This window comes from Hibiscus syriacus, unplaced genomic scaffold, assembly GCF_006381635.1.
Source record: "Hibiscus syriacus cultivar Baekdansim isolate YM2019G1 unplaced genomic scaffold, ASM638163v2 tig00011824_pilon, whole genome shotgun sequence".
In the NCBI taxonomy this organism is placed as follows: domain Eukaryota; kingdom Viridiplantae; phylum Streptophyta; class Magnoliopsida; order Malvales; family Malvaceae; genus Hibiscus; species Hibiscus syriacus.
The window spans coordinates 733-11,780 of record NW_024062258.1 but is presented as its reverse complement, the minus strand read 5'-3'; the positions used below and the strand labels follow the sequence as shown (position 1 = coordinate 11,780).

Here is an 11,048-nt window from a genome sequence, read left to right as displayed (position 1 = left end):
AGACACTACTCTAAAATTGATGTTAAAAGTCTTTTTTTCTGGATGTTAATATTTGAACTCAAGACAAAATAAAAAATCTACGTACGAAAGATAAATCTATGTTAAATTTTACAAAGTTTAGTGATGCATGTCACTTTAATATATCTCGTGAAAAAGAAATAAACGCATAAAGTGATAGATGTACGATTATATTAGAGCGGGCATTGAAATATAAATTTCTTTTACTCAGTGATTTATTTTATTGAGTGTAATCTTAAAATTTTATTTATATTTATCTCATATAAAGAATTTGTGTGATTAATATATATGTGTCCACCTTATCAAGTACGCTTGCAACTGTTATGCATAAGATAAAAATCTATCACATGTAATATTTTGGAGTGCATGCTTATCATAAATTATGGCATACGTATTTCATACTATTCAATTCAATATACATCCAACAGTTGTATCATCTCATATTTCAATATTTACAGTTCCCAATCCACATATCAATGCATAGCCATTTACAAAACTATACTCGACCATAAACCCATAAGGTTACATTACACGAGCATTGTCTGTAACATTCATATACTTCTTCTAATTTTAATCACAATGACATATTAGTTTATAAAAGACAATTCAGATCATATTCATCAAAAGCAAGTAGAATGAGCATTTTATAATTTATAGAGGGAATTTTAGTCATTTCTAGTCTTTAATCCAACTTTGAAGAAGCCTAATGATAAACATCTATGGTTTTTCTTAGAAGTTCTTGGTTTGAGAAGTTACGTCTGTAGGATGTGTGCATTGTCAATAGATTAAGAAAATTATGAACATATACTATCTTATAATCACCCCATATTATTAAAAAAAAACTTTGATTAGAAGATCGAATAATAATATCAATCATTTAGTTCATTTGAGTCTTGAATAATAATTAATAAATCCCATTCAAAAACTTGATGGAAGCTCAAAATATTATTTATCTTCATGGAAAATATGATTTGTGATCACCAACCACCACAAAGCAAGTTTCAAAACCAAGGTTGTTGTTGACTATTGGTACATACCGATATTGACTGAAACAGATTAAAACATAAGCTTGATGATTCCAGTTTATAACCCTAACGCAGCATACTGATTCAGAACATCAACTTCCGACGAGTTGCTGGGAATTTATTACTTTTCGCAGCGAGATCTCCGATGGTTTCAACAATGAGGTCTTTAAATATTAGCCGTTCGATATTGAGGACTGCTTCGGACAACTCAATGGGGCAATCTTCCCAACTGTTAATGGCATCCCCTACAAGGTCCTTTCTTAACACACCACAAATGACCTCAAACAAGTCATCCGATGAGACCCTCTCTCGTATCTTTCGGAACTCGGACCAAATTTGCTGCAACGGTGAATGTCTGGACCAAGGATTGAGCTTCCATGGCGACACTCGTCCCTTTCGATCGAGAATTTCTTTGATGGTGTCGAATATGAGCTTCCTTTGGAGTCTAGAGACTTTGGAGGTGTCTTTCCCTTTGAGGTAAGGTTGGTTTTCAAGCAACAGAAAGATATCAGCATCATCAGGCAAGTAGTTGGATGCTCTGAGGATATAGGAAACGTATACGAAATCGCTATCGTCCGATTTGTCTGACGATTTTGATTCAACGGAGGACAGGACACTGGCGGGGCTCCAAAGTTCGGATTCAACTTGGTCTGATAATTTCACCAAACACAAATAACAAAAGGTAAAAACAAGGGGATAAAATAAAATCTAATGTTTGGGGGTACCAAATCTCCATCCAAAGCTGATTGAAGATGAAACAAAGGCCTAAATCCTATTACACCAACCAAAAAGACCAAACTAAATTTCAATTATTGCTTCTGTTCATAATTTGCTTTAAAAGGTACTAAATTAAAATTTTATTAATTTTAGAGAGACAAATCATAATTTTGCTATGTCTTTGACTGTATGGCTTTAGATTTTAAAAGGCCAAAATATCAAAGTTCAATTAGTTTAGATGTTATCTGATTTTCTATTAATATTTAAGTTTGATGGATTTGTGAAGGAAAGTGTTGAGATTGAGACTGAATCAAACTTAAGGTAAATACTTTTTACACAAATAATTATTATAATATTTCTTATATAGAATGCTCATTCTTTTATATATTTTCAATTATTTTTCTATCTTAACAAATAAACATGAGAAAAAAATTATAGGAGACGATTTTTATCTCAAATTTGATACGTATTTTGCTAATATTAAAGAAGAAAAAATAATCAAAAGCAGCGAGTAGACTTTCCAAAAATAGAAATATGTTTAGCAAGTTCTTTTCCTACCTTTGAAATGGATTCTTCGTTTCATAATGGGGGAAGGAGACGACTCGTCGTCTTTGTAGAAAGACGAGTCGAGAACCGAAACCGGACTCGGCTGCGACTCAGTTGTACCGGCGGTTATCTTTGCTATGTTGAGAAGCAACTTATCGCACCTTTCCAAGAGGCTCCTTCCTTCTTTGTTTGTCTCCACCTTGGATCTCTGTAAATTCAGCAAGCCATTACAATAAATTCAGGTAATCACTGATTAGGAAAGTATTTAATCAAATTAATCAGTTTAGTTTGGTGATTATGCAAATTTACCTCATTATCAGTTTGTGAAGATGAGCTAATGCTACACTCTGAACCCGTTGATGTTTCATACTCTGCTGGAATGAACACCTTATCTTCTTCAGGATAAATCTCAGCCGTTGAATTCCATTTCGCCGTCTGATCTAATCCAGTTCTTCTCACATTTACTCTTCTCTGTGTTTCAATGCCCAAAGGCTTTCCGCTTGGTCTCTTGACGCCGCACTCACTCCTCGTCGGAGAAATTGAGCCTGTTACTCTGCTTTGGTTCCGTAAGTTCCTTTCAGTCTCCGGTCGATGACGTCTCGAACTCATCGTCGACGGCGATTCGAGCTTCGAGATCCGGCGAGCTCCAGGTCTTGATCTGTAACTCGAAGGAGGAGAATCGTTGTCGGTTCTCCTGATTGTCGCCGGCTTAATAACAACAATCGGAGATTGTTCATGTTCATAAGCAAAGTTCTTATCACTCCTCTGGTTTTCAGGTTCCGTAGTATGTAAAAGGCCTTTCAGTTGTAATGCTTCGAGGAATTACTTAACGGCCTCGAGATCTATAGACGGCTCGTCAATTCCTCGGAGCTCAAGCCGTTTCTCAATATCTCCATAGATGGAAACTGTGTGTTTCGTCTCGGGAAAGAAATCAACTGAATCGTAAAAACGTTTCCGTTGAACCATTCCTCGAACCGGAGTTTTAACCGGTTCAGCTCTCGCATTTGTTGAGTCTTCTGATCCATTACACGTTACTTGATCTTGTTTGGCTCCATTTTTCGTTACCACATTGCTCGAAATCTCTCCGTTTAGGATATTCGATTGATTGCTCTGTTTTAAATGGAAATTAACTCCATCTATAAAACGAGATCGGAATAGATCTCTGCCTCTTGCTTCCGACGCTGATCTTCGGAGCTCCGGTTTTCTATTCGGTTCGGGATTCGAATCAGGTAACGGCGCCTCGAGTCCCATGAGCCTCGCGACTACGCTGGGTGAACGTCGTTTTTGGTCGATTCCATCCACTCCGTCTTCTTCTCTGCTGCTTTCGCATTGGTTCGGGGATGAAACGGCGGCATAGGTACGGAGCTCTCGGGGCTTAAGGCTTCCGGTTGCATCAACCACCGTCCTGCTATGGAGATAGAGCCTTGGAGCTTCTTTGGAGAATTTCCATGGAGACCTCGCGATATTTTCGTTGAATTCGAAAATTGGACTGCGGCGAGGTGACTTGTGTTGTTTTCCCGTCGCAATGGAAGATTCCGGTGACTTCTGCCGGTGACTCAACGTTCTTCTCTTCCTCCGCTGTCGCTTCTCTAGACTGAAAAAGTAAAACGACATTTCAGTATATGTCCGCATGCAGATTAAAATGAGAAAGAAGGAAGAAGGGAGAAACCTGACCGCCGTGGAAGGGAGGCGCTTGATAGTGTGAAGGCGTTTGCCGGTAAGAATGCGGTGAGGATCAAAGATGTGAAAGAAACCACCAATGCATCCCTTTTGTTTGCCTAGTTTCTTCTCAAGATTTTGGTCTCGCAGTGTTGCCATCATCACAAAAAGGAAGGTAAAAATTCAAGAACACTCTCCTTTTATCTTTTCGTTGAACTTAGGTCTTCACGTTTCCCTTCCAGTTTTCCCCAGTTCTCTCCGCGCATATCCATTCTCCGGCTCTTATGGTCTTTAAAAGTGCTGTGGGGACACGCGGCAGCTCTCGTCACTTGGACGCAACTTCACTTTTCCTTTTAGATACAATCACACATACATATCACAACGGTCGGTTTCTTCTCAATCCCATTCAATTTGATCCAGAAATACATCTCTATACTGTTTCATTTACGTTAGGGTGAATTCACGCTTACATTGAATTCCAATCTATTTTAGTATTTGCTTATTTTATTAATTTTATCATTTTAAAATTTTATTTTTATGATTATCTCATATGAAAATTTTATTTTTCTAATTCATCTCAAAAAATATTTTTGAATTTGTTAATATTTAATGCAAGTATATTTTTTATCTTAACTATAAAATAAAGATCTAGTTAAAATATTATTGAGCAAAATGATAATAATTATCTCTAGATATATAAAATAAAAATATATTATTGTCATGAGTCGAACTAGAAAATTTTCACCTTAAACCTTAGATTTGATCTGGTATCATCCTTTTATAATATTGGACTCGAACCTAATTAATTTTTTACAAACTTTTAATCTTCTTAGTTCTTAATCCAGTGAGATTTATGTCAAATTATCATCCTTAATCACACAATAATACGCTGTTACTATATTAAAAAATCTGATTCAATCAAATTAAATTAAAATTATAATAATTTTATTTTTTAATTGAAATTTAAAATTAATAATTTAAATTCTAAATAACTTTGTGAAGAAAATCAAAAGTAAAGTATCCGCAACAAGCAACCACCAGCCAGCTTGCCGCAATAGATGGTGGAGGAGGTGAAGGTCAAAAACTTCCATTACAGGTGGCTGCTTCGGCGGCAGTAAGGGCTTGGCAGTTAGCACCTGAGCTGAGGGTATCGACTTTGATAAACCTGGCACGTGGTGGGCATATTGGCACTACGATTTGAAAAAGGGCGTTAAGGAATCAGTTTTTTTTTTTTTTTTTTATAATTTGCGTAAATAGTCAAATTCTGGTTTTGGTCCCTTTAATATACTCAAATATGATCATTTATTTATTTTTACTTTAATTTAGCATAATTCCGGCCGTCTACTATTATATTGTCATATGTTACTCCAATTAGTTAATATTAATAAATATTCTGGTAAAATATTGATATGAATTATGAATTTATATAGTGATTTCAGTGATAAAAGAGAATGTTGATCTCCTTAATGGTCCATACTATTAAAAAAATACATTGATGAGTTTCTTTCACTTTAAAACACTTATTTTTTTTCATAAAAAATGTCAAGATCATGATTTAGAAGATGTTTGTTTAAGGAAAAAAAACACATTAGTGTTAATGATGTTAACTAGTTGGGTTAAGTAATTATATTATAAAAGTAGAAGGACCAAATTAAAGTATAGGGGAATAAATTCCAATTTGTATCATAAAAGAAGGACCAAACCCATAAGTTTTGCATTTAAACATTAAAAGCCGATAAAAGTTTTTCATTTTCACTTACCTTTGGGCTGTAGTTTTCAATGAAGTTAGTTGGGTATGAAAATTTGATAATTAAAGTCAAGGTATCATCATAGTAATCTATTTGGTTATTTTTAATAGTCTTTTAATTAACATAAATTTAAAAAATACAAATATCAAATTAAAAAAATTACAAATAAGGAAGAACAATATTAGATTTAGAGATCTCGTGTGATGTGGATGTCTTATGGAGGTAAGAATATATCCTATTTCCATCCTACTTTTAAGTGTTCTCTTCGAGCGATGCTGCTAAGATCCTCGCAGTAACTATTACTCTGTGCCACGATGATGCAATTGTATGAAGCTATTATAATACTGGACACTATTTGGTGCTTTTATGATATTCCTAGTTCCAGCGACTTACTTATGCCAAGGGACCGATCTCTAAAACGTGAAAGATCATCGTCAATGTGGACACCCGTTTTTGTCCGGATCTCAAAAAATATTATATTATATTATTATATCATATTATTATTATTGTATTTTATTATTATTATTATTAATGTTATTATTTTTTTACAATTACATTTACTTTTGCAGGCTACTTGAAGCCTGTTTACAACCCTCGCAACCCACCAAGGACCCAGTAACAAGCTGCCAACCTAGCTGGAGCCCAGACCCGTGACCCAAAACCCAAACCAGCCCAACAACCCGTATCCGACCTAGAAACTAAAACCCTAAACACATTAGGTTTTCTATGTTTTGCTTCCAGCCGTCGCACGATCCACCATCAGATCTGGTGAGAGTGGATGACCCAGATGAGAAGATGGGAACCCTAGGGTTTCATCATAACCCTAGAAAATAGTTGTTGCCACCGCTTGTCGCCGCTGCCACCCACTGACGCTGCCTTTCAGTCTGCAACAAAGTTAAATCTACATCAACAGTACAAAAGCAGACATAAAAGAATACAAAGAAATCAAGAAAAATCCTGGAAATGTAGATAAAATCATTCCCTAGTTCGGAGCCTTACCATCACACCATTAAATAAAGCATGCAACATAAAATCAAGGAAAAAATAGGAGATAGGGGAACATTCGGGTGGAGAGAAAAAAAGAAAATACACAGAAGAAAGAAAAGAAAGAAACCGAGAGAAGAAAAAACCCTCCCTCTCATTCGGATCAAAAACCAAAAGAAAAGAGAGAAAAGAGAAATTTTTACCTCGGTTTCAATCATTGGAATTTCCTAAGGGTCGCCGGAGTCGTATTGCCGAGAGGTAAATATTTAGATCTAAGGGGCTAGGGTAGTTTTTTAGGATAAACGAAGTGGGGTTTCGAGTGTAGGAAATGAGAGGAACATTTTGGGGTCCCTTTGGCTTCCTACAGCCATCGTCGCCGTCGTGCGCCGTCGCTTGCCACCGCAAGCTCTGCTGTGGCTCTCATCCCGACGAGGAGAGGTTGAGAGATTTCTAAATCTCTCTATCTTCTCTGTTTTGGCTGAAATGAGAGAAATGAAAAAGAAAAGGGAAAAGGCCCATTTTGGTCTTATATCATCCGACCAAAACGATGTCGCATGCAAGGACAGTTCTCCGTGTTTTTGCTTTAGGGGATAATAGCCCTTTTGGTCCATCTAATTATGTAATCTTATTTTTCAGTTGTTTAATGAAGTTCAATTTATTTGACTTTAAGCCTTTATATTTCAGCATTTATGTTTTAGTCATGTTCTTACTTATGTTGTTATTTCTGTTAATATTTGACTTTTGGCACAATATTTGTAATTATTCCAATTTAGTCATTGATTTAGTGTGGTATGTATTTTTACTGATATTTTGATTTTGCTCATGATATTTATAATTATTTTAATTTAGTCACTGTTGGATATTTGGTATAATTACTGTTTGATCATGTTTCTGTTTATTTCTTTTCAGTCATGTATATTATCTATGGGTTATTTTCTTTTCTAATACTTGTATTTATTTCAAATTGATTATTGGGGCTCTGATTTGTTTATATTTGTTTAATAGGTCCTTCTAATTTATGTTAATACTAGTTTAGTCCCTAAACTTTCTATTTTTGCTATTTTAGTCCTTTAACTTTATGTTTTTATTATTTTAATCCTTTAAGTTTCTATTTTTGTTATTTTAGTCCTGTAAATTTCTGTTTTTTCTATTTCGTTCTTTATTTTACTAAGCATGTCTATTTTTATTTGTATTTTAGCCTGTCATGTTTGTAAATGTGCATTTTAGTCCAAATTTGTAATTGTGTTTTATCGATCGTTATAATTTCATATATATACGAAAATGAAAAAGTTTCAATTTGAGGGAAATCTACGTACGAAGATATCTCCCAACTAAAGGGAAGGTATCTTTTCGAGGTTTTTTCGCATAATTGTTGTTTTGTATTCGAAAATTTTATTTGTTCTACGTTTATTTATTTCGAGTATTTTTCATAGCTTTTCATTTCATTTTATTTTATTGTATTTTATTTTATCTTGGCGAAATTTGTGAAATAGTGTTTTTGTGAAGGGAATCTATGGGAAAGTCTCCTAACTACAAAGGAAGTGTTTTCCCAAAGATTGTTCACACTTTATAAATAAAATCGAATGAATAAAAGGATCGTAATTTAAATATATTTTCGAGTTTGTAATTCCAAATATTCAAACAATATATAATCGTTTAGGTACCAAAGTTTGGGCGTTGTAGGGGTGATATCCCTTCCCCACACGTAACCTACTCTTGAACTCTTAAAAACAAATCTTTGGTAAATACATACCATTTTTTTGACGTTTAAGGTTTCCAACCTACCTAACTTATTTGTTTGTGGTGACTCCAAAATTAAATCGTTTTCCAAATTAAATTCCATCGCCTTTCCCGAAATAAATTTCTTAAGTCTAATGGATCCCCCTGGGAAACATTAAGATAGCTTGGTGACTTCGTTGGGGACCTCGAGAGTCAGGCCATAACGATTATATGTTGTTTTTATTTTGGGAATTACAAACTTAAATTGTATTTAATTTATGATCCTTTTATTTATTTTTAAGTTTCAACACTTTTATTTATTTTTGTGTTCCAACATATTATGCATTTTTTAACTAATTGATTTTTTTATTTTTAGTGGTTTTCAATTTGAGAGGTTTCAAAAATTATGAGAGTGTTATTTTTGTTGTGTTTTAAAGGTTTGTGAGTTTTTCCTCACACACAGCACGTACATTTGCATATCATAAGCTCACTTACGAGCTTTGTCTATTTTAAGTTGAGGTGAAAGCTTAGCCTACGTGAGATAATTTGTTTCTCTACATGGGTTTTAGCTAGTAATGTTTGGGGTTTATATACCTTGTGTCTACGTGAGATAAATTGTTTCTCCGCATGGACATAAGAGAATGTATCCTCTCGAATTAAACTCTATCTGCACGAGCCTGTAATGGGCCAGGATTAAGGGTTTGATAGCCTAAGGAGGCACCAACATGGACAATTCGAGTACCCTTTTTCTTAGAACCCAACACATGCATATAGTGAGCCATAGAAACCCAGCCAGATAAAATTCATGTCAAACCTTTGTCTGTCAGTAGGTACCCAAATTAAGTGTACACAAAGGAGAAACGACTGTAAACCTCTTTTCTTTACCTATATTGTTTTATTTTCTTGATGTTTGCTTGATATTTGAATTCTTTTATACTGACACATTTTCTATGTTTGATTTTTTATTGTTATTGTTTGGCATTGCATGATCATCATAAAAAAAAGAAAGGTGTTGATTAACCAAGTAATCATCATAGTAGAAGAGCGACCATTAAAATGGAAAAGAGTTTTCATAACAAGGAAGATCGCAATTCAACGATCCAGGCTTGGCAGTTTGTCTGGGGATTACGTATCACAAACCACATTCATAGAAGGATCTCTCTTGTAAAGATGAAAACTCTTTTGGACAAATAGAACTCTTTCTAAGAATTATTACTTTTGGAAATCGATACCTTTTGCATTTGCATTCTAAACTACATTTATTTAAACATTTTCACATTTTTTGCATCTGCATTTGCATATTCGCATTCTGCATGGCATTCATTGAAGCATTTTTTTACATGCATTAATCATAGAATCACAGGTTTATCTTGTGGAGGACTTTGAGGAAGTGCTTCTAACTGTGCAACTTCATTCACACAGTAATAAGAATGAAAGAAAAATTTGAGAAGCTGAAGAAAGAAATGAAAGAGACTTTGCAAAAGATGCAAGAAGATGAGAAGCTAAAATAGAGCAGGCACAAAAAGCCACCATGGATCGTATCTTGTAAAAGTAAAATGATCTGGTTGATCAAATTGTAGCCAAAATGACTATGCTCAACCAAGAAAAAGGTAAAGAGAAGATTCCATCGACTATGGAAACCTTTGAATACATGAGGGTATCGGCTAGTTCACAGTTACTCATTTCACCCGACAAGCTTCCAAGCCACCCATCAAGCTTCTCTTCCACTAAAAATCGAGCAACTATGTTATATCATCGGGACAATTCTACTAGTCACAAAATGTTAAATTCTGATGAGACGGGAAAAGCCAAGAATGAGATCCCTGGGAACTTAAAATAGTGATGCAAAAAGACCTTCAAAGGAATGAGAGAACAGAGCTCTCACAACGAAATAGATGCAAATGAATTAGTTTTAGTTCCCGACTTGGTGCTTCTGCCAAAATTTAAGATGCCTAACTTTGAGAAGTATGATGGAACCAGTTGTCCAAGTGCCCATCTCACAATGTTCATTTGAAGGATGACTGGGTACTCCAACAATGATCAGACGTTAATCAACTACTTCCAAGGCAGTTTAACTTGACCTGCTTCTAAGTGGTATAACCAATTGAGTCGTACCCAAATTCGCTATTGGAAGGATTTGGCTAGTGACTTTCTAAGCTAATACAAACACATGATTGATATGGTCCCCGATCGAACAACACTTCAAAATATGAAAAAGAGAAATGATGAGAGCTTTCGACAGTACGCACAATGATGGAGAGATGTCGCATCTCAATTACATCCACTGATGACTGAAAGAGAGTTCATCATTCTATTCATCGATACATTGAAATATCCATATATCAACTACATGGTTGGAGTTGCCACGAAGAGTTTTTCTGACATCGTTATGTGTGGAGAAATGATCGAAAAAGCTGTAAAGAATGGTCAGATAAGAAGCACTAGCAGTACTGACATTGAGGAAATAGCTGAGATTAACATAACGGGATCTTACCTAGTTAATCTGGGAACCAAACCTCATAAGGCATTCTGTCACATCAACCCAATTACAATTACATATGAGGAGTTGCTCCCAATGCTAGTTGAGATGAATCTGGGATTCCAGTTCAATCTAAACCAAGAGAAGTCCCAT

General features: G+C 35.0%; 1 pseudogene; it reads right to left on the bottom strand.

The window, feature by feature from the left end:
- Positions 1 to 1,127: 1,127 nt before the first annotated feature.
- LOC120204997 lies at positions 1,128 to 4,179 on the bottom strand (annotated as a pseudogene).
- Between the last annotated feature and the right edge of the window lie 6,869 nt (positions 4,180 to 11,048).